The 25,000-nt window shown below is 51.2% G+C and overlaps 1 protein-coding gene across 2 annotated transcripts in view; it reads right to left on the bottom strand.

Annotated features, from left to right (window-relative positions):
* The window catches only part of mAChR-A (muscarinic Acetylcholine Receptor, A-type), a 346,594-nt gene that overhangs the window by 146,322 nt on the left and 175,272 nt on the right, over positions 1–25,000 (bottom strand). For both annotated transcript variants that reach the window (XM_070091770.1, XM_070091771.1), the window contains exon 2: positions 8,093–8,142. The gene's annotated coding sequence lies outside the window, so the exon portion shown is untranslated. The remainder of the gene's footprint in view (positions 1–8,092; positions 8,143–25,000) is intronic.

The following is a 25,000-nucleotide window of genomic DNA, read 5'->3' as shown; positions in this document are numbered from 1 at the left end:
CGGGATGTTCCAGAGATGGGACACAGACACAAGAGGTCACAATTGGAAGTTGAAGACTCAGATGAATCAAAGGGATGTTAGGAAGTATTTCTTCAGTCATAGAGTAGTCAGGCCATGGAATAGCCTAGAAAGTGATGTGGTGGAGGCAGGAACCATACATAGTTTTAAGGCGAGGTATGATAGAGCTCATGGGGCAGGGAGAGAGAGGACCTAGTAGCAATCAGCGAAGAGGCGGGGCCAGGAGCTGTGACTCGACCCCTGCAACCACAAATAGGTGAGTACAAATAGGTGAGTACACACACACACACACACCTTCCTTCCCCTGGGGACACAATTTTAATTGAGTAATTAAGATACTTAAGGATTAATTAGCCTCAACCTGTGGATACCCTGAGGCAGTCAACCTGTGGATACCCTGAGGCAGTCAACGTGTGGATACCTTGAGGCAGTCAACCTGTGGATACCCTGAGGCAGTCAACCTGTGGATACCCTGAGGCAGTCAACCTGTGGATACCCTGAGGCAGTCAACCTATGGATACCCTGAGGCAGTCAACCTGTGGATACCCTGAGGCAGTCAACCTGTGGATACCCTGAGGCAGTCAACCTGTGGATACCCTGAGGCAGTCAACCTGTGGATACCCTGAGGCAGTCAACCTGTGGATACCCTGAGGCAGTCAACCTATGGATACCCTGAGGCAGTCAACCTGTGGATACCCTGAGGCAGTCAACCTGTGGATACCCTGAGGCAGTCAACCTGTGGATACCCTGAGGCAGTCAACCTGTGGATACCCTGAGGCAGTCAACTTGGGGATACCCTGAGGCAGTAAACCTGTGGATACCCTGAGGCAGTCAACTTGGTGATACCCTGAGGCAGTCAACCTGTGGATACCCTGAGGCAGTCAACCTGTGGATATCCTGAGGCAGTCAACCTGTGGATACCCTGAGGCAGTCAACCTGTGGATACCCTGAGGCAGTCAACCTGCGGATACCCTGAGGCAGTCAACCTGTGGATACCCTGAGGCAGTCAACTTGGTGATACCCTGAGGCAGTTAACTTGGGGATACCCTGAGGCAGTCAACTTGGGGATACCCTGAGGCAGTCAACCTGTGGATACCCTGAGGCAGTCAACCTGCGGATACCCTGAGGCAGTCAACCTGTGGATACCCTGAGGCAGTCAACTTGGTGATACCCTGAGGCAGTTAACTTGGGGATACCCTGAGGCAGTCAACTTGGGGATACCCTGAGGCAGTCAACCTGTGGATACCCTGAGGCAGTCAACCTGTGGATACTCTGAGGCAGTCAACTTGCGGATACCCTGAGGCAGTCAACTTGGAGATACCCTGAGACAGTCAACTTCGGGATACCCTGAGGCAGTCAACCTGTGGATACCCTGAGGCAGTCAACTTGGGGATACCCTAAGGCAGTCAACTTGAGGATGCCCTGAGGCAGTCAACCTGTGGATACCCTGAGGCAGTAAACCTGTGGATACCCTGAGGCAGTCAACTTGGTGATACCCTGAGGCAGTCAACCTGTGGATACCCTGAGGCAGTCAACCTGTGGATATCCTGAGGCAGTCAACCTGTGGATACCCTGAGGCAGTCAACCTGTGGATACCCTGAGGCAGTCAACCTGCGGATACCCTGAGGCAGTCAACCTGTGGATACCCTGAGGCAGTCAACTTGGTGATACCCTGAAGCAGTTAACTTGGGGATACCCTGAGGCAGTCAACTTGGGGATACCCTGAGGCAGTCAACCTGTGGATACCCTGAGGCAGTCAACCTGCGGATACCCTGAGGCAGTCAACCTGTGGATACCCTGAGGCAGTCAACTTGGTGATACCCTGAGGCAGTTAACTTGGGGATACCCTGAGGCAGTCAACTTGGGGATACCCTGAGGCAGTCAACCTGTGGATACCCTGAGGCAGTCAACCTGTGGATACTCTGAGGCAGTCAACTTGCGGATACCCTGAGGCAGTCAACTTGGAGATACCCTGAGACAGTCAACTTCGGGATACCCTGAGGCAGTCAACCTGTGGATACCCTGAGGCAGTCAACTTGGGGATACCCTAAGGCAGTCAACTTGAGGATGCCCTGAGGCAGTCAACCTGTGGATACCCTGAGGCAGTCAACCTGTGGATACCCTGAGGCAGTCAACTTGGGGATACCCTGAGGCAGTCAACTTGGGGATATCCTGAGGCAGTCAACTTGGGGATATCCGGAGGCAGTCAACCTGTGGGTACCCTGAGGCAGTCAACTTGGGGATACCCTGAGGCAGTCAACCTGTGGGTACCCTGAGGCAGTCAACTTGGGGATACCCTGAGGCAGTCAACCTGTGGATACCCTGAGGCAGTCAACCTCGGGATACCCTGAGGCAGTCAACTTAGGGATATCCTGAGGCATTTTACCTGCGAATACCCTGAGGCAGTCAGCCTGAGGATACCCTGAGGCAGTCAACCTAGGGATGCCCTGAGGCAGTCAACCTAGGGATACCCTGAGGGAGTCAATTTGGGGATACCCTGAGGCAGTCAACCTATGGATACCATGAGGCAGTCAACCTGCGAATACCTTGAGACAGTCAACTTGAGGATACCCTGAGGTAGTCAACTTGAGGATACCCTGAGGTAGTCAACTTGAGGATACCCTGAGGCAGTCAGCTTGAGGATACCCTGAGGTAGTCAACTTGGGGATACCCTGAGGTAGTCAACCTCATAACTGTCTACTAACCTACTAACTTACCTTTGTTAGTTACTGTGCATATGACCTCTACCTGTGACTACCCATGACCCACTCTACCTGTGACACTACCAGTGACACACTCTACCTGTGACACTACCAGTGACACACTCTACCTGTGACACTACCAGTGACACACTCTACCTGTAACACTACCAGTGACACACTCTACCTGTGACACTACCAGTGACACACTCTACCTGTGACACTACCAGTGACACACTCTACCTGTGACACTACCAGTGACACACTCTACCTGTGACACTACCAGTGACACACTCTACCTGTGACACTACCAGTGACACACTCTACCTGTGACACTACCAGTGACACACTCTACCTGTGACACTACCAGTGACACACTCTACCTGTGACACTACCAGTGACACACTCTACCTGTGACACACTCTCACACACTCTACCTGTGACACACTCTACCTGTGACATACTATACCTGTGACACACTCTACCTGTGACACTTCCAGTGACACACTCTACCTGTGACACTACCAGTGACACACTCTACCTGTGACACTACCAGTGACACACCCTACCTGTGACACTACCAGTGACACACTCTACCTGTGACACACTCTCACACACTCTACCTGTGACACACTCTATCTGTGACACACTCTCACACACTCTATCTGTGACACACTCTCACACACTCTACCTGTGACACACTCTACCTGTGACACACTCTACCTGTGACACACTCTACCTGTGACATACTATACCTGTGACACACTCTACCTGTGACACATCCTACCTGTGACACACTCTACCTGTGACACACTCTCACACACTCTATCTGTGACACACTCTCACACACTCTACCTGTGACACACTCTACCTGTGACACACTCTACCTGTGACACATTCTACCTGTGACACACTCTACCTTTGACACACACACTACCTGTGACACACTCTCTCTCACACACTCTACCTGTGACACACTCTACCTGTGACACACTCTACCTGTGACACACTCTCTCACACACTGTACCTGTAACACTCTCCCTCGCACACTGTACCTGTGACCCACTCTACCCGTGACACACTCTCTCTCACACACTCTACCTGTGACTCACTGTACCTGTGACACACACTCTCTCACACACTCTACCTATGACACACTCTACCTGTGACACACTCTACCTGTGACACACTCTACCTGTGACACACACTCTCTCACACACTGTACCTGTAACACACTCTCCCTCGCACACTGTACCTGTGACCCACTCTACCCGTGACACACTCTCTCTCACACACTCTACCTGTGACTCACTGTACCTGTGACACACTCTCTCTCACACACTCTATCTATGACACACTCTACCTGTGACACACTCTACCTGTGACACACTCTACCTGTGACACACTCTACCTGTGACACACTCTACCTGTGACACACTCTACCTGTGACACACTCTACCAATGACACACTCTACCTGTGACACACTCTACCTGTGACACACTCTACCTGTGACACACTCTACCTGTGACACACTCTACCTATGACACACTCTACCTGTGACACACTCTACCTGTGACACACTCTACCTGTGACACACTCTACCTGTGACACACTCTACCTGTGACACACTCTACCTATGACACACTCTATCTGTGACACACTCTACCTGTGACACACTCTACCTGTGACACACTCTACCTGTGACACACTCTACCTGTGACACACTCTACCTGTGACACACTCTACCTGTGACACACTCTAAATGTGACACACTCTACCTGTGACACACTCTACCTATGACACACTCTACCTGTGACACACTCTACCTGTGACACACTCTACCTGTGACACACTCTACCTGTGACACACTCTACCTGTGACACACTCTACCTGTGACACACTCTACCTATGACACACTCTACCTGTGACACACTCTACCTGTGACACACTCTACCTGTGACACACTCTACCTGTGACACACTCTACCTGTGACACACTCTACCTGTGACACACTCTACCTGTGACACACTCTACCTATGACACACTCTACCTGTGACACACTCTAGCTGTGACACACTCTACCTGTGACACACTCTACCTGTGACACACTCTACCTATGACACACTCTACCTGTGACACACTCTACCTGTGACACACTCTACCTATGACACACTCTACCTGTGTCACACTCTCTCTCACACACTCTATCTATGACACACTCTACCTGTGACACACTCTACCTGTGACACACTCTACCTGTGACACACTCTACCTGTGACACACTCTACCTGTGACACACTCTACCTATGACACACTCTACCTGTGACACACACTCTCTCACACACTCTACCTGTGACACTCTACCTGTGACACACTCTACCTGTGACACACTCTACCTGTGACACACACTCTCTCACACACTGTACCTGTAACACACTCTCCCTCGCACACTGTACCTGTGACCCACTCTACCCGTGACACACTCTCTCTCACACACTCTACCTGTGACTCACTGTACCTGTGACACACTCTCTCTCACACACTCTACCTATGACACACTCTACATGTGACACACTCTACCTGTGACACACTCTACCTGTGACACACTCTAGCTGACACTCTGCACTTCTCCATGAGAGTGATATCCTTCATGTTGGTCGCTGGTTCACAACGCACAACTTTACAATGATCAACCTTCGCACACTTTTTACCACCTTAATCATCTATGACCTCTGCCTGTGCATGGCACCTCTGTACATGGCACTTCTGTGCATGGCCCCTCTGTGCATGTCACCTCTGTCATTGCGTGTCAACATCTGCAACTCAGCTCAGATTGCAGACCTGTCACTCTCCCTAGATTGTTTTTCTTGTATGACAAGCATCTTAGAGGCTGAACTTTGCTAGCTACGATTGATGAAACACTTGCGTATTGCAGGAAAAACTGACGTCCATTTTCCCCCAGAGCGTTAATAAGCTGACATTCAACTTCTCTTTGGTCTCTCCAGCAATGTATCTTGTCATCTTTGTGGCTGTGATAGAAATTCACTGGTGATTTGTTCATTCAGGTGTCATTCCTGACACTCCTGGACGTAATCCTCACTTCAGGAAGGTTTACGTTCGTAAATTGTTGTTCTTCCAGTCAGCGAAGTTTTCCACCTCTGGGCCACGGGCCACATGCCATGGGCCACGGGCCACGCGCCATGGGCCACGGGCCATGGGCTAAATACAGTGTTTTTTCCTGGGTCATTTGCAACACCTTCCACTCTCTGTCCCTTGAGTGCAACACTCCCAGATGTTCCCTGCAGCACCTCTCCTCCTGTACACACTTCCACTCTCCCATCTTAGGATACGACGCCTTCTGCAGTCTTCAACGTATGTCTGGTAAGCCTTGCAGATTAACTGGTGACTTTACCGTGAAACACAGAGGCTCATCCACCTCTCATCCATGTCTTACATCCACCCCAAGACACTCTGAACTCCTGACGATTGTAGTCATGACAAAGCCATGATCCTCCGTCTGCTTCTCTTAAATCCAGCCATAAAGTCACTAAATGTTCGACTACAGACACAGTCACTTAACTTAGCACCGTCCGCCCTCTTTCACCGTCCTCTTTATCTTCCTTGGACACGGAGACGAAGGAAGACTTAATTGCTTATTAACAATCCTCTCTTCCTCTCATGAATGCCGGAGATTCTCCAACAGTCTCATAAATGTGGAGAATCTCCATTGTATTTACCTTTCCTCAGGTCTAAATAGCCCAGCTGTTGTTAGTCAGGACACTGTTAGAGGGTGTTGTGCTAGCCTCGCTCATCACCCACTACTAGCAAAACTTCTTTATTCCTTGTTCGTTTGCAGTCTTCCTCTCCTCGTTCTTCCCTTAAGTTCTTTCTCTCTTCCTTGTCCCATTGCACTCTTTCGTCCTACTTCCCTTTCCGTTCCTCCCCTCTTCCTTGATTCCTATACACTCCTCTCATGATAGTCTCCTTTACACCACTCCCCCTACTCTTCCGTTCCTTGTCTCTTCCACGTCAATTTTCACTCCTCCTCCTCTTCCACTTCTCTCTTCCTCGTCAACTTCCACTCCTCTTCTCCAGGGTCTTTGTAATACACAGTCGTAACTTTAGGTAGGAGCGCAGGGAAACATGAATGAGTCAAGTCAGGGCACAGGTCAACAAGTCTACTACTACTGCATCAGTAACATCATCATACAACATACCACATGCTAATAACCTCCAGATGACAACATAGCCACCAACTGCCACTCGTTACCAGTTTTTCTTCTTCACTCAGACGTGTCAGAGTGTATAGCTCTTGTCCCCTTCCCTGTGGTCAATGAATCTGGGACAGTGTACACCCTTAAGACAATATTATTTTAAGGGACTGAGAATTTCGTTATTATTTTTTTTTTTTTTGTCGTTTTCTTCGCGGATTTTAACGGGGCTCTTGTATTTGCAACTCGAGGTAGAAGACGTTTCGCCCAGTGTAAAGATTTACCATGTTATACGAGGAGTATCGTAGCTGGTTAGAGATATATATAAGGTTGACACAGAGCATTGACTAATACCTGTCATCTTACACTTGTTGTAACACCTGTCATCATACATTTGTAACACCTACCATCATACACTTGTTGTAACACCTGCTATCATACACTTGTTGTAATACCTGCTATCATACACTTGTTGTAATACCTGTTATCATACACTTGTTGTAATACCTGCCATCATACACTTGTAATACCTGTCATCATACACTTATTGTAACACCTGTCATCCTACACTTGTTGTAACATCTGCCATCATAAACTTGTCAACAATATCCTCTACACACACACACACACACACACACACACACACACACACACACACACACACACACACACACACACACACACACACACACACACACACACACACACACACACACACACACACATAAACACATACACAATAATAATCAAAGCCAATTTCAGCCAGTAAGAATACAGCACTCCGACTGGCTACAGCCAATAAGAAGTTAGTAAGCCGGGTAGAGAGCCTCACCTCAGCCAATAAGAAGCTAGTAAGCCAGGTAGAGCCTCATCTCAGCCAATAAGAAGCTAGTAAGCCAGGTAGAGAGGCTCACCTCAACCAATAAGAAGCTAGTAAGCCAGGTAGAGCCTCACCTCAGCCAATAAGAAGCTAGTAAGCCAGGTAGAGAGGCTCACCTCACCTCAGCCAATAAGAAGCTAGTAAGCCAGGTAGAGCCTCATCTCAGCCAATAAGAAGCTAGTAAGCCAGGTAGAGAGGCTCACCTCAACCAATAAGAAGCTAGTAAGCCAGGTAGAGCCTCACCTCAGCCAATAAGAAGCTAGTAAGCCAGTTAGAGCCTCACCTCAGCCAATAAGAAGAGCCCAGGCAGCTACCGGCAGGTCCTCTCCATGTCTGTAACAAGAGAAACTACATCAGTCAAGAATTTCAGATATTTTAACTATCTTTGCAAGCGGGGGCCCCCGTCATCCTCCCCGGCATGCAGCTCCCGGGCCGCGGGGGCCCCCGTCATCCTCCCCGGCATGCAGCTCCCGGGCCCCCTCTTACAAACATTCTCAAGAATTTGGGCCCAAAGTATTTTTAATTTTGACATGCTTAGCATAGGCCAGTAGGCCTCCTGCAGTGCTCATTCTTTCTTCATAAAAATGGAAATTAAGGATTACAAGTAATAATAATTGTTTATGTGTTTGTTTGTTTGTTTGTTTATTTGTTTGTTTGTTTGTTTGCTTGTTTGTGTGTGTGTGTGTGTGTGTGTGTGTGTGTGTGTGTGTGTGTTTGTGTGTGTGTGTGTGTGTGTGTGTGTGTGTGTGTGTGTGTGTGTGTGTGTGTGTGTGTGTGTGTTTCTCTTCTTTTATTCACCTATGTCGCTTCCCTTCGTTAATCAGCTTTCCTCTTCCTCCCTTTCTCTATCCTTCCACCCTTTGTCTCTTCTTGCTTTTCTTCCCCTCTCCTCTCTTCCCCTCTCCTTTCTTTCCCTCTCCTTTCATCCCCTCTCCTTTCTTTCCCACTCTCACTAAGACATGTTCTCCTCCCTATGTTTTCTCTCTTTTTTTCTCTCTCTCTATCTCACTCTCTTTCTATTTCTCTCTCTCTCTCTCTCTCTCTCTCTCTCTCTCTCTCTCTCTCTCTCTCTCTCCCTGCCAGTGATCATTATACAACCTGTCATTATCCAGAGTCCTCAGTCATTATCCAAGATTCTCGTCATTATCCCTTCTAGCTTCATTAATTACCAATAAGGTCAGTAAGTTCGAGGAGTCGTTAGTGACCTTAAACACACAGGAGTCACCAACAAGGTCATTAAGGTAGTCGCAAAGGGTCGTTAGTGACTTTAATTACCCAGAGGGTCAGCAACAAGGTCAGTAAGGTACCTGTGAAGGACACCTTCCTTAGGGAGAGTTAAGTACGTGGGATTATTTGTGAGTTAAGTACGTGGGATTATTTGTGAGTTAAGTACGTGGGATTATTTGTGAGTTAAGTACGTGGGATTATTTGTGAATTAAGTACGTGGGATTATTTGTGAGTTAAGTACTTGGGATTTTTAGGGATTTACTGATGATTTTTATGTGAGGGATTACTATAATGATTATTGTAAAGATTACTGTAGGGATTACTGTAGGGATTACTGCAGAGATTATTGTAGGAGTTACTGTAGGGATTACTGTAGGAATTACTGTAGGGATTATTGTAGGGATTACTGTAGGAGTTACTGTAGGGATTACTGTAGGAATTACTGTAGGGATTATTGTAGGGATTACTGTAGGAGTTACTGTAGGGATTACTGTAGGAATTACTGTAGGAGTTACTGTAGGGATTACTGTAGGGATTATTGTAGGGATTACTGTAGGGACTAATGAAGAGAGATTATTGTACGGATTACTGTAGGGATTAGAGTATAAATTATTGTAGGGATTACCATTTAGATTACTGTAGGGATTGTAGTAGGGATTACTGAAGGAATTACTGAAGGGATTACTGTAGGGAGCGGGAAGAGTGACCTAGTAGCAACCAGCAAAGAGGTGGGGCGAGGACCTGTGACTCAACCCCTGCAACCACAACTAGGTGAGTACACACAGAACTGCAGAGAGAATATATTAGAGCTCCTGTGCTCTAGTTTTGAGAGCTCTGTTTTGAGCTCCACTCACCACGTTAGATCAAAGGTGATGATAATATCAATTAATAATAATGGTGATTGTTACTCTACTGGGAAGATTTTAACTTCGAATTATATTCAGCTAAAAATGTCATCATATTGTCTTGATATTAATAATAATAATAATAATAATAATAATATTAATAACGATTATGATGATAATAATTATGATGATGATGATGATAATAATAATAATAATAATAATAATAATAATAATAATTAATAATAATAATAATAATAATAATAATAATAATAATAATAATAATAAAAATAATAATAATAATAATAATAATAATAATAATAATAATAATAATAATAATAATAATAATAATAATAAAAATAATAATAATAATAATAATAATAATAATAATAATAATAATAATAATAATAATAATAATAATAATAATACCTAGGTGCCAGGTTGGTAGACAGCAACCGCCCAGGGAGGTACTACCGTCCTACCAAGTGAGTGTAAAACGAAAGCCTGTAATTGCTTTACATGATGGTAGGATTGCTGGTGTCTTTTGTCTGTCTCATACACATGCAAGATATCAGGTACGTCTTGCTACTTCTACTTACACTTAGGTCACACTACACATACATGTACAAGCATATATATACACACCCCTTTGGGTTTTCTTCTATTTTCTTACTAGTTCTTGTTCTTGTTTATTTCCTCTTATCTCCATGGGGAAGTGGAACAGAATTCTTCCTCCGTAAGCCATGCGTGTTGTAAGAGGCGACTAAAATGCCGGGAGCAAGTGGCTAGTAACCTCTTCTCCTGTATATATTACTAAATGTAAAAGGAGAAACTTTCGTTTTTCCTTTTGGGCCACCCTGCCTCGGTGGTCCACCCTGCCTCGGTGGTCCACCCTGCCTCGGTGGTCCACCCTGCCTCGGTGGTCCACCCTGCCTCGGTGGTCCACCCTGCCTCGGTGGTCCACCCCGCCTCGGTGGTCCACCCCGCCTCGGTGGTCCACCCTGCCTCGGTGGTCCACCCTGCCTCGGTGGTCCACCCTGCCTCGGTGGTCCACACCGCCTCGGTGGTCCACCCTGCCTCGGTGGTCCACCCTGCCTCGGTGGTCCACCCCGCCTCGGTGGTCCACCCTGCCTCGGTGGTCCACCCTGCCTCGGTGGTCCACCCTGCCTCGGTGGTCCACCCTGCCTCGGTGGTCCACCCTGCCTCGGTGGTCCACCCCGCCTCGGTGGTCCACCCTGCCTCGGTGGGCCACCCCGCCTCGGTGGTCCACCCTGCCTCGGTGGGCCACCCTGCCTCGGTGGTCCACCCTGCCTCGGTGGTCCACCCTGCCTCGGTGGTCCACCCTGCCTCGGTGGTCCACCCTGCCTCGGTGGTCCACCCTGCCTCGGTGGTCCACCCCGCCTCGGTGGTCCACCCTGCCTCGGTGGTCCACCCCGCCTCGGTGGTCCACCCTGCCTCGGTGGTCCACCCTGCGTCGGTGGTCCACCCCGCCTCGGTGGTCCACCCTGCCTCGGTGGTCCACCCTGCCTCGGTGGTCCACCCTGCCTCGGTGGCCCACCCCGCCTCTGTGGTCCACCCTGCCTCGGTGGGCCACCCCGCCTCGGTGGTCCACCCTGCCTCGGTGGGCCACCCCGCCTCGGTGGTCCACCCTGCCTCGGTGGGCCACCCCGCCTCGGTGGTCCACCCTGCCTCGGTGGGCCACCCCGCCTCGGTGGTCCACCCTGCCTCGGTGGGCCACCCCGCCTCGGTGGTCCACCCTGCCTCGGTGGGCCACCCCGCCTCGGTGGTCCACCCTGCCTCGGTGGGCCACCCTGCCTCGGTGGTCCACCCTGCCTCGGTGGTCCACCCTGCCTCGGTGGTCCACCCTGCCTCGGTGGTCCACCCCGCCTCGGTGGTCCACCCTGCCTCGGTGGTCCACCCTGCCTCGGTGGTCCACCCCGCCTCGGTGGTCCACCCTGCCTCGGTGGTCCACCCTGCCTCGGTGGTCCACCCTGCCTCGGTGGTCCACCCTGCCTCGGTGGGCCACCCCGCCTCGGTGGTCCACCCTGCCTCGGTGGTCCACCCTGCCTCGGTGGTCCACCCTGCCTCGGTGGGCCACCCCGCCTCGGTGGTCCACCCTGCCTCGGTGGGCCACCCCGCCTCGGTGGTCCACCCTGCCTCGGTTGGCCACCCCGCCTCGGTGGTCCACCCTGCCTCGGTGGGCCACCCCGCCTCGGTGGTCCACCCTGCCTCGGTGGTCCACCCCGCCTCGGTGGTCCACCCTGCCTCGGTGGTCCACCCCGCCTCGGTGGGCCACCCTGCCTCGGTGGTCCACCCCGCCTCGGTGGTCCACCCTGCCTCGGTGGGCCACCCCGCCTCGGTGGGCCACCCTGCCTCGGTGGGCCACCCCGCCTCGGTGGGCCACCCCGCCTCGGTGGGCCACCCCGCCTCGGTGGGCCACCCCGCCTCGGTGGGCCACCCCGCCTCGGTGGGATACCCCGCCTCGGTGGGATACCCCGCCTCGGTGGGATACCCCGCCTCGGTGGGATACCCCGCCTCGGTGGGATACCCCGCCTCGGTGGGATACCCCGCCTCGGTGGGATACCCCGCCTCGGTGGGATACCCCGCCTCGGTGGGATACCCCGCCTCGGTGGGATACCCCGCCTCGGTGGGATACCCCGCCTCGGTGGGATACCCCGCCTCGGTGGGATACCCCGCCTCGGTGGGATACCCCGCCTCGGTGGGATACCCCGCCTCGGTGGGATACCCCGCCTCGGTGGGATACCCCGCCTCGGTGGGATACCCCGCCTCGGTGGGATACCCCGCCTCGGTGGGATACCCCGCCTCGGTGGGATACCCCGCCACGGTGGGATACCCCGCCTCGGTGGGATACCCCGCCTCGGTGGGATACCCCGCCACGGTGGGATACCCCGCCTCGGTGGGATACCCCGCCACGGTGGGATACCCCGCCACGGTGGGATACCCCGCCACGGTGGGATACCCCGCCACGGTGGGATACCCCGCCACGGTGGGATACCCCGCCACGGTGGGATACCCCGCCACGGTGGGATACCCCGCCACGGTGGGATACCCCGCCACGGTGGGATACCCCGCCACGGTGGGATACCCCGCCACGGTGGGATACCCCGCCACGGTGGGATACCCCGCCACGGTGGGATACCCCGCCACGGTGGGATACCCCGCCACGGTGGGATACCCCGCCACGGTGGGATACCCCGCCACGGTGGGATACCCCGCCACGGTGGGATACCCCGCCACGGTGGGATACCCCGCCACGGTGGGATACCCCGCCACGGTGGGATACCCCGCCACGGTGGGATACCCCGCCACGGTGGGATACCCCGCCACGGTGGGATACCCCGCCACGGTGGGATACCCCGCCACGGTGGGATACCCCGCCACGGTGGGATACCCCGCCACGGTGGGATACCCCGCCACGGTGGGATACCCCGCCACGGTGGGATACCCCGCCACGGTGGGATACCCCGCCACGGTGGGATACCCCGCCTCGGTGGGATACCCCGCCACGGTGGGATACCCCGCCACGGTGGGATACCCCGCCACGGTGGGATACCCCGCCACGGTGGGATACCCCGCCACGGTGGGATACCCCGCCACGGTGGGATACCCCGCCACGGTGGGATACCCCGCCACGGTGGGATACCCCGCCACGGTGGGATACCCCGCCACGGTGGGATACCCACGCCTCGGTGGGCTAGCCCGCAATGGTGGGATACCCCGCCACGGTGGGATACCCCGCCACGGTGGGATACCCCGCCACGGTGGGATACCCCGCCACGGTGGGATACCCCGCCACGGTGGGATACCCCGCCACGGTGGGATACCCCGCCACGGTGGGATACCCCGCCACGGTGGGATACCCCGCCACGGTGGGATACCCCGCCACGGTGGGATACCCCGCCACGGTGGGATACCCCGCCACGGTGGGATACCCCGCCACGGTGGGATACCCCGCCACGGTGGGATACCCCGCCACGGTGGGATACCCCGCCACGGTGGGATACCCCGCCACGGTGGGATACCCCGCCACGGTGGGATACCCCGCCACGGTGGGATACCCCGCCACGGTGGGATACCCCGCCACGGTGGGATACCCCGCCACGGTGGGATACCCCGCCACGGTGGGATACCCCGCCACGGTGGGATACCCCGCCACGGTGGGATACCCCGCCACGGTGGGATACCCCGCCACGGTGGGATACCCCGCCACGGTGGGATACCCCGCCACGGTGGGATACCCCGCCACGGTGGGATACCCCGCCACGGTGGGATACCCCGCCACGGTGGGATACCCCGCCACGGTGGGATACCCCGCCACGGTGGGATACCCCGCCACGGTGGGATACTGCCGGTGTGTTGAAAGAAGAAAGAATAATAATAGTAATAACATTATTAATAATGTTGGTAGAATTACCAACAATATGTTAAGTGAGACTTATGTGGCAACGTTTCGCCCTCCAGGACCTTTATCATATATATATATATATATATATATATATATATATATATATATATATATATATATATAGAGAGAGAGAGAGAGAGAGAGAGAGAGAGAGAGATAATTAGATAGATAGATAGATAACAATTTGTTGATTAATTATGATAAATTATCTCACTATAACTTTTATCAGTATATTAGTTGAACCAGTGGTGGTGTAAGCTTCCTGGTGAGCAGTAGAGCTGAAGCTGTGGTAAGTCCCGTCCTGGTGAGCAGTAGAGCTGAAGCTGTGGTAAGTCCCGTCCTGGTGAGCAGTAGAGCTGAAGCTGTGGTAAGTCCCGTCCTGGTGAGCAGTAGAGCTGAAGCTGTGGTAAGTCCCGTCCTGGTGAGCAGTAGAGCTGAAGCTGTGGTAAGTCCCGTCCTGGTGAGCAGTAGAGCTGAAGCTGTGGTAAGTCCCGTCCTGGTGAGCAGTAGAGCTGAAGCTGTGGTAAGTCCCGTCCTGGTGAGCAGTAGAGCTGAAGCTGTGGTAAGTCCCGTCCTGGTGAGCAGTAGAGCTGAAGCTGTGGTAAGTCCCGTCCTGGTGAGCAGTAGAGCTGAAGCTGTGGTAAATCCCGTCCTGGTGAGCAGTAGAGCTGAAGCTGTGGTAAGTCCCGTCCTGGTGAGCAGTAGAGCTGAAGCTGTGGTAAGTCCCGTCCTGGTGAGCAGTAGAGCTGAAGCTGTGGTAAGTCCCGTCCTGGTGAGCAGTAGAGCTGAAGCTGTGGTAAGTCCCGTCCTGGTGAGCAGTAGAGCTGAAGCTGTGGTAAGTCCCGTCCTGGTGAGCAGTAGAGCTGAAGCTGTGGTAAGTCCCGTCCTGGTGAGCAGTAGAGCTGAAGCTGTGGTAAGTCCCGTCCTGGTGAGCAGTAGAGCTGAAGCTGTGGTAAATCCCGTCCTGGTGAGCAGTAGAGCTGAAGCTGTGGTAAGTCCCGTCCTGGTGAGCAGTAGAGCTGAAGCTGTGGTAAGTCCCGTCCTGGTGAGCAGTAGAGCTGAAGCTGTGGTAAGTCCCGTCCTGGTGAGCAGTAGAGCTGAAGCTGTGGTAAATCCCGTCCTGGTGAGCAGTAGAGCTGAAGCTGTGGTAAATCCCGTCCTGGTGAGCAGTAGAGCTGAAGCTGGGATAAATCCCGTCCTGGTGAGCAGTAGAGCTGAAGCTCTGATAAATCCCGTCCTGGTGAGCAGTAGAGCTGAAGCTGGGATAAATCCCGTCCTGGTGAGCAGTAGAGCTGAAGCTCTGATAAGTCCCGTCCTGGTGAGCAGTAGAGCTGAAGCTGTGGTAAGTCCCGTCCTGGTGAGCAGTAGAGCTGAAGCTGTGGTAAGTCCCGTCCTGGTGAGCAGTAGAGCTGAAGCTGTGGTAAGTCCCGTCCTGGTGAGCAGTAGAGCTGAAGCTGTGGTAAATCCCGTCCTGGTGAGCAGTAGAGCTGAAGCTGTGGTAAGTCCCGTCCTGGTGAGCAGTAGAGCTGAAGCTGTGGTAAGTCCCGTCCTGGTGAGCAGTAGAGCTGAAGCTGTGGTAAGTCCCGTCCTGGTGAGCAGTAGAGCTGAAGCTGTGGTAAGTCCCGTCCTGGTGAGCAGTAGAGCTGAAGCTGTGGTAAGTCCCGTCCTGGTGAGCAGTAGAGCTGAAGCTGTGGTAAGTCCCGTCCTGGTGAGCAGTAGAGCTGAAGCTGTGGTAAGTCCCGTCCTGGTGAGCAGTAGAGCTGAAGCTGTGGTAAATCCCGTCCTGGTGAGCAGTAGAGCTGAAGCTGTGGTAAGTCCCGTCCTGGTGAGCAGTAGAGCTGAAGCTGTGGTAAGTCCCGTCCTGGTGAGCAGTAGAGCTGAAGCTGTGGTAAGTCCCGTCCTGGTGAGCAGTAGAGCTGAAGCTGTGGTAAATCCCGTCCTGGTGAGCAGTAGAGCTGAAGCTGTGGTAAATCCCGTCCTGGTGAGCAGTAGAGCTGAAGCTGGGATAAATCCCGTCCTGGTGAGCAGTAGAGCTGAAGCTCTGATAAATCCCGTCCTGGTGAGCAGTAGAGCTGAAGCTGGGATAAATCCCGTCCTGGTGAGCAGTAGAGCTGAAGCTCTGATAAGTCCCGTCCTGGTGAGCAGTAGAGCTGAAGCTCTGATAAGTCCCGTCCTGGTGAGCAGTAGAGCTGAAGCTGGGATAAATCCCGTCCTGGTGAGCAGTAGAGCTGAAGCTCTGATAAATCCCGTCCTGGTGAGCAGTAGAGCTGAAGCTGGGATAAATCCCGTCCTGGTGAGCAGTAGAGCTGAAGCTCTGATAAATCCCGTCCTGGTGAGCAGTAGAGCTGAAGCTGGGATAAATCCCGTCCTGGTGAGCAGTAGAGCTGAAGCTCTGATAAATCCCGTCCTGGTGAGCAGTAGAGCTGAAGCTGGGATAAATCCCGTCCTGGTGAGCAGTAGAGCTGAAGCTCTGATAAATCCCGTCCTGGTGAGCAGTAGAGCTGAAGCTCTGATAAGTCCCGTCCTTGTGAGCAGTAGAGCTGAAGCTGGGATAAATCCCGTCCTGGTGAGCAGTAGAGCTGAAGCTCTGATAAATCCCGTCCTGGTGAGCAGTAGAGCTGAAGCTGGGATAAATCCCGTCCTGGTGAGCAGTAGAGCTGAAGCTCTGATAAATCCCGTCCTGGTGAGCAGTAGAGCTGAAGCTGGGATAAATCCCGTCCTGGTGAGCAGTAGAGCTGAAGCTCTGATAAGTCCCGTCCTGGTGAGCAGTAGAGCTGAAGCTGGGATAAATCCCGTCCTGGTGAGCAGTAGAGCTGAAGCTCTGATAAGTCCCGTCCTGGTGAGCAGTAGAGCTGAAGCTGGGATAAATCCCGTCCTGGTGAGCAGTAGAGCTGAAGCTCTGATAAGTCCCGTCCTGGTGAGCAGTAGAGCTGAAGCTCTGATAAATCCCGTCCTGGTGAGCAGTAGAGCTGAAGCTGGGATAAATCCCGTTCTGGTGAGCAGTAGAGCTGAAGCTCTGATAAATCCCGTCCTGGTGAGCAGTAGAGCTGAAGCTGGGATAAATCCCGTCCTGGTGAGCAGTAGAGCTGAAGCTCTGATAAATCCCGTCCTGGTGAGCAGTAGAGCTGAAGCTGGGATAAATCCCGTCCTGGTGAGCAGTAGAGCTGAAGCTGTGGTAAATCCCGTCCTGGTGAGCAGTAGAGCTGAAGCTGTGATAAATCCCGTCCTGGTGAGCAGTAGAGCTGAAGCTCTGATAAATCCCCTATAAGAGATGGCGATTTATATGCAAATTACATGCTCCCTCCTCCCACCGTTCCCCCTCCCTTCCCCTCCCCTCTCATTATTCTTCCCCCCTCCCCCTCCATCGTCCCCCTCCTTTCCATCTCCCCCTCTCATCGCAAACCCAATAATCCGGTCCAGCAGATTCCAGAGTGAGAGGGAGAGAGACTGAGAGAGAGATAGAGAGAGGGAGAGAAGGAGGAAGGGAGAGAGTGAGGGCATGCTGATCTCCTACACTCTCGTCTCCTACACTCTGGTCTCCTACACTCTGGTCTCCTACACCCTGGTCTCCTACACTTTGGTCTTCTACACCCTGGTCTACTACACTCTGGTCTCCTACACTCTGGTCTCCTACACCCTGGTCTCCTACACTCTGGTCTCCTACACTTTGGTCTTCTACACCCTGGTCTACTACACTCTTGTCTCCTACACTCTGGTCTCCTACACCCTCGTCTCCTACACCCTGGTCTCCTACACTCTGGTCTCCTACACTTTGGTCTTCTACACCCTGGTCTACTACACTCTTGTCTCCTACACTCTGGTCTCCTTCACCCTCGTCTCCTACACCCTGGTCTCCTACACTCTGGTCTCCTACACTTTGGTCTTCTACACCCTGGTCTCCTACACTCTGGTCTCCTACACTTTGGTCTTCTACACCCTGGTCTACTACACTCTGGTCTCATACACCCTGGTCTCCTATACCCTGGTCTCCTACACTCTTGTCTCCTACACCCTGGTCTCCTACACCCTGGTCTCCTACACCCTGGTCTCCTATACCCTGGTCTCCTACACTCTTGTCTCCTACACCCTGGTCTCCTACACCCTGGTCTCCTACACTCTGGTCTCCTACACTTTGGTCTTCTACACCCTGGTCTACTACACTCTTGTCTCCTACACTCTGGTCTCCTTCACCCTCGTCTCCTACACCCTGGTCTCCTACACTCTGGTCTCCTACACTTTGGTCTTCTACACCCTGGTCTACTACACTCTGGTCTCATACACCCTGGTCTCCTATACCCTGGTCTCCTACACTCTTGTCTCCTACACCCTGGTCTCCTACACCCTGGTCTCCTACACCCTGGTCTCCTATACCCTGGTCTCCTACACTCTTGTCTCCTACACCCTGGTCTCCTACACCCTGGTCTCCTACACCCTGGTCTCCTATACCCTGGTCTCCTACACTCTTGTCTCCTACACCCTGGTCTCCTACACCCTGGTCTCCTACACCCTGGTCTCCTACACCCTGGTCTCCTACACCCTGGTCTTCTACACTCTGGTCTCCTACACTCTGTCTCCTACACTCTGGTCTCCTACACTCTGGTCTCTTACACTCTTGTCTCCTACACCCTGGTCTCCTACACCCTGGTCTCCTACACCCTGGTCTCCTATACCCTGGTCTCCTACACTCTTGTCTCCTACACCCTGGTCTCCTACACTCTTGTCTCCTACACCCTGGTCTCCTACACCCTGGTCTCCTACACCCTGGTCTCCTACACCCTGGTCTCCTACACCCTGGTCTTCTACACTCTGGTCTCCTACACTCTGTCTCCTACACTCTGGTCTCCTACACTCTGGTCTCTTACACTCTGGTCTCCTACACCCTGGTCTTCTACACCCTGGTCTCCTACACTCTGGTCTCATACACACTGGTCTCCTACGCCCTGGTCTCCTACACTATGGTGTCCTACACCCTGGTGTCCTACATCCTGGTCTCATACACCCTGGTCTCCTACACCCTGGTCTCCAACACCCTGGTCTCCTACACCCTGGTCTCCTACACTCTAGTCTCCTACATCCTGGTCTCCTACACCCTGGTCTCCTACACTCTGGTCTCCTACACCCTGGTCTCCTACACCCTGGTCTCCTACACTCTGGTCTCCTACACTCTGGTCTTCTACACTCTGGTCTCGTACACCCTGGTCTCCTACACCCTGGTCTCCTACACCCTGGTCTCCTACACTCTTTTCTCCTACACCCTGGTCTCGTACACCCTGGTCTCCTACACACTGGTCTCGTACACCCTAGTCTCGTACACCCTGGTCTCGTACACCCTGGTCTCCTACACTCTGGTCTCCTACACCCTGGTCTCGTACACCCTGGTCTCCTACACCCTGGTCTCCTACACCCTGGTATCCTACACTCTGGTCTCCTACACCCTGGTCTCCTACAGCCTGGTCTCCTACACCTGTTCTCCTACACCCTGGTCTCCTACCACCTGGTCTCCTATACTCTGGCCTCCTGCACCCTGGTCTACAACACCCTGGTCTCCTACACTCTGATCTCCTATACTCTGGTCTCCTGCACCCTGGTCTACTACACCCTGGTCTCCTACATCGTGGTCTCCTACACTCTGGTCTCCTATGCCGTTAAGAAGAGAACAGAAAACTCTTCCATTCAGAGTAATAACGTGAAGCTTAGTACAGTGTGTCTCCCTATCCTTCTATCTCTCTCCCTGTCTCTCTGTCTCCCTGTCTCTCTGTCTCCCTGTCTCTCTGTCTCCCTGTCTCTCTGTCTCCCTGTCTCTCTGTCTCCCTGTCTCTCTGTCTCCCTGTCTCTCTGTCTCCCTGTCTCTCTGCCTCTCTGTCTCTCTGTCTCCCTGTCTCTCTGTCTCCCTGTCTCTCTGCCTCCCTGTCTCTCTGTCTCCTTGTCTCTCTGTCTCCCTGTCTCTCTGTCTCCCTGTCTCTCTGCCTCCCTGTCTCTCTGTCTCTCTGTCTCTCTGTCTCCCTGTCTCTCTGTCTCCCTGTCTCTCTGTCTCCCTGTCTCTCTGTCTCCCTGTCTCTCTGTCTCCCTGTCTCTCTGTCTCCCTGTCTCTCTGTCTCCCTGTCTCTCTGCCTCCCTGTCTCTCTGTCTCCCTGTCTCTCTGTCTCCCTGTCTCTCTGTCTCCCTGTCTCTCTGTCTCCCTGTCTCTCTGTCTCCCTGTCTCTCTGTCTCCCTGTCTCTCTGCCTCCCTGTCTCTCTGTCTCCCTGTCTCTCTGTCTCCCTGTCTCTCTGTCTCCCTGTCTCTCTGTCTCCCTGTCTCTCTGTCTCCCTGTCTCTCTGTCTCCCTGTCTCTCTGTCTCCCTGTCTCTCTGTCTCCCTGTCTCTCTGTCTCCCTGTCTCTCTGTCTCCCTGTCTCTCTGTCTCCCCGTCTCTCTGTCTCCCTGTCTCTCTGCCTCCCTGTCTCTCTGTCTCCCTGTCTCTCTGTCTCCCTGTCTCTCTGCCTCCCTGTTTCTCTGTCTCCCTGTCTCTCTGCCTCCCTGTCTCTCTACCTCCCTGTCTCTCTGTCTCCCTGTCTCTCTGTCTCCCTGTCTCTCTGTCTCCCTGTCTGTATCTCCCTGTCTATCTCCCTGTCTTGTTATCTCCTTGTCTCCATGTCTCTGTCTCCCGGTTTTCCTCTCCAGGGATAGAAGAGGTGGGGATATTTCCAGGAATAGAAGGTGATAGGCAGGTGGATAGATAGTATCATGGAGTAGATAGATGGAATGACTTAGATGGAGGAAGAAGCTGTTCGAAGCTCTTCACGATAGAAGGAAGGTCATATTGAGATGGAGAGACTAGAAGGAAGGTCTCAGTGAGATGGAGAAGCTAGAAGGAAGGTCTCAGTGAGATGGTGAAGGTAGAAGGAAGGTCTGAGTGAGATGGTGAAGGTAGAAGGAAGGTCTCAGTGAGATGGTGAAGGTAGAAGGAAGGTCTCAGTGAGATGGTGAAGGTAGAAGGAAGGTCTCAACGAAATGGAGAAGCTAGAAGGAAGGTCTCAGTGAGATGGTGAAGGTAGAAGGAAGGTCTCAGTGAGATGGTGAAGGTAGAAGGAAGGTCTCAACGAAATGGAGAAGCTAGAAGGAAGGTCTCAGTGAGATGGTGAAGGTAGAAGGAAGAACTTAACTAGATGGAGAGCTTCCTGGACTAACAGCTCACCAGGTGAAGCACTATCCATCTATCACAGTCAACGAGGTGGAATTCCAGCCTGATCCACTAATCTGTTGGGGATGGGTGAAGGAGGGAGGGAGAGTGTGAAGGAGGGAGGATGGTGTGAAGGAGGGACGGAGGGGTGATGGAGGGACGGAAGGGATGGAGATGGGAGTGAGGAAAATAAGGAGAATAAGAAGAATATAGAAGAATAACACTGCTGAATATTCAGTTTTCTGATCTTACAATAATTTCAATATAAGTTTGTGGTGATAATTTCCACTATATCATCGGTTTTGCTAACTTAAAAATCGCATTGAAATTATTGTATTCGTTGATGCAAGAGTCAGATCGTGTAATACACACTTGCTCTTCATTCTATATAATAAGAGATTAAGATAGTAAGATCATTCAGATACCACTAATTACTGCATAAAAAAACGTTGTAAGATTTTCTTCCATATTGATTATGAGTTTAGTCCCGTTGGAGGCTCCAGCACCAGTCCGCCATCATGTGTGTGTCCCATCTGCCTTGGTACCTTTCCTCTAACATCTTTATATCTCGCTGTAACTTCTTCCCTTCTTCCTCACTCATCTCACCAAGATTCTGTGGAAATCTTTCTAGGTGGCTATGAAGAAAGTGAATCTTTATGCTGATATTAGTACCTAAAGACTTAAAGTGTGTCAGCGTGATTTGCACAGGTTCTTCATGACTGTCTGATGTATGATGACCCAAGAAGTTCTTGACAATTGTTATATAACTGTACTATGCACAAACTTCAACACCATTCATATATTTTGTGAAATTAGAATCGTTGATAAGCTTTCGAATTTGAGGACCTTTACAGATTCTATATTTCAGTTTTTTCCATAGTTAGTCCAGGGAACGATCTACAAATGTATTTGTGGCAATTGTCATCTTTGTCCAAGGCCTTAACGAACTGTTTCATTAGCCGTAACTTAATGTGGAGCGGTGGCGGGATAATGTTATCCATATTAACCATGTTGATAATGTTTGCCTTCCCTCTACTGTCCCACAACAGATGAAACAATGGTACTTTGTATATACACTGTTACCCAAGCAAGTAGTTTACCATCCTCAGATCAACACAAATGTACATCTTGTACTCATGATAGCAAAGCTTCTGTAATACCAATTTAATATTTTCGTATTCTTTCAGTTTTGTTGGGTGAGGTATTTTCTTTTAGTCTGGATGATAAAAGTTCAGATACTTGCTTTGATAGACCGAGGTCATGTATCAGATCAATAAGTTCTTCTTGAGAGAACTTGTGTGGTGTTGAAAAGCTTACTTCATATTCACTTCCGCTGTTATCACCTGTGTTACATCCTAAACTCTGAGTTTGTTCAGCATCTGACAGTGGAAGGTCAGACAGTGTTGTAAACACTGGTATGGGAACACCTTCACTGTGTGGCACAGGTCTCCTTACTGACTCCAGATCACGACATTCTTACTTGACTTTCCTGTATCAGTTGAAACTATTCACCTTCACCACACAGAAATAACAATCGTCCTGGTGGGTTTTCGTTTCCCTCAACACCAAAGTCGTACTCAAGTTTAAACTTCTCGTTTATCTAGTTTTCCACTGTCGTCAGCATTATACATATGGGGAGCCCAAGACTTTGTCTTGTCCTACAAGCGCCACTGCAAAATAACCAAAATAAGTTGGAACAAAATCTGCGATGATCTTTGTATTGTATTGTGATTGTTTAAGCAAGATTTTCGTGAAGAACTCTTGTTTATCTCGGAAAAATAGCAAAATAAGTCACAATATTGTTAGGTGGTCGTTGTTGATATTGTCAGGTGGTCGTTGTTGATATTGTCAGGTGGTCGTTGTTGATATTATCAGGTGGTCGTTGTTGATATTATCAGGTGGTCGTTGTTGATATTGTCAGGTGGTCGTTGTTGATATTGTCAGGTGGTCGTTGTTGATATTGTCAGGTGGTCGTTGTTGATATTATCAGGTGGTCGTTGTTGATATTGTCAGGTGGTCGTTGTTGATATTGTCAGGTGGTCGTTGTTGATATTGTCAGGTGGTCGTTGTTGATATTGTCAGGTGGTCGTTGTTGATATTGTCAGGTGGTCGTTGTTGATATTGTCAGGTGGTCGTTGTTGATATTGTCAGGTGGTCGTTGTTGATATTGTCAGGTGGTCGTTGTTGATATTGTCAGGTGGTCGTTGTTGATATTGTCAGGTGGTCGTTGTTGATATTGTCAGGTGGTCGTTGTTGATATTGTCAGGTGGTCGTTGTTGATATTATCAGGTGGTCGTTGTTGATATTATCAGGTGGTCGTTGTTGATATTGTCAGGTGGTTGTTGTTGATATTGTCAGGTGGTCGTTGTTGATATTATCAGGTGGTCGTTGTTGATATTGTCAGGTGGTCGTTGTTGATATTGTCAGATGGTCGTTGTTGATATTGTCAGGTGGTCGTTGTTGATATTGTCAGGTGGTCGTTGTTGATATTATCAGGTGGTCGTTGTTGATATTATCAGGTGGTCGTTGTTGATATTGTCAGGTGGTCGTTGTTGATATTGTCAGGTGGTCGTTGTTGATATTATCAGGTGGTCGTTGTTGATATTGTCAGGTGGTCGTTGTTGATATTGTCAGGTGGTCGTTGTTGATATTGTTAGGTGGTCGTTGTTGATATTGTCAGGTGGTCGTTGTTGATATTGTCAGGTGGTCGTTGTTGATATTGTCAGGTGGTCGTTGTTGATATTGTCAGGTGGTCGTTGTTAATATTGTCAGGTGGTCGTTGTTGATATTGTCAGGTGGTCGTTGTTGATATTGTCAGGTGGTCGTTGTTGATATTGTCAGGTGGTCGTTGTTGATATTGTCAGGTGGTCGTTGTTGATATTGTCAGGTGGTCGTTGTTAATATTGTCAGGTGGTCGTTGTTGATATTGTCAGGTGGTCGTTGTTGATATTATCATGTGGTCGTTGTTGATATTGTCAGGTGGTCGTTGTTGATATTGTCAGGTGGTCGTTGTTGATATTGTCAGGTGGTCGTTGTTGATATTGTCAGGTGGTCGTTGTTGATATTGTCAGGTGGTCGTTGTTGATATTGTCAGGTGGTCGTTGTTGATATTGTCAGGTGGTCGTTGTTGATATTGTCAGGTGGTCGTTGTTGATATTGTCAGGTGGTCGTTGTTCATGTGGTCGTTGTTGATATTGTCAGGTGGTCGTTGTTGATATTGTCAGGTGGTCGTTGTTGATATTGTCAGGTGGTCGTTGTTGATATTGTCAGGTGGTCGTTGTTGATATTGTCAGGTGGTCGTTGTTGATATTGTCAGGTGGTCGTTGTTGATATTGTCAGGTGGTCGTTGTTGATATTGTCAGGTGGTCGTTGTTGATATTGTCAGGTGGTCGTTGTTGATATTGTCAGGTGGTCGTTGTTGATATTGTCAGGTGGTCGTTGTTGATATTGTCAGGTGGTCGTTGTTAATATTGTCAGGTGGTCGTTGTTGATATTGTCAGGTGGTCGTTGTTGATATTATCATGTGGTCGTTGTTGAT

This window comes from Cherax quadricarinatus, chromosome 37 (genome assembly GCF_038502225.1).
Source record: "Cherax quadricarinatus isolate ZL_2023a chromosome 37, ASM3850222v1, whole genome shotgun sequence".
Classification (NCBI taxonomy): Eukaryota; Metazoa; Arthropoda; class Malacostraca; order Decapoda; family Parastacidae; genus Cherax; species Cherax quadricarinatus.
Note: the sequence above shows the minus strand (reverse complement) of the source record. Positions and strands in the feature narration are given on the sequence as shown.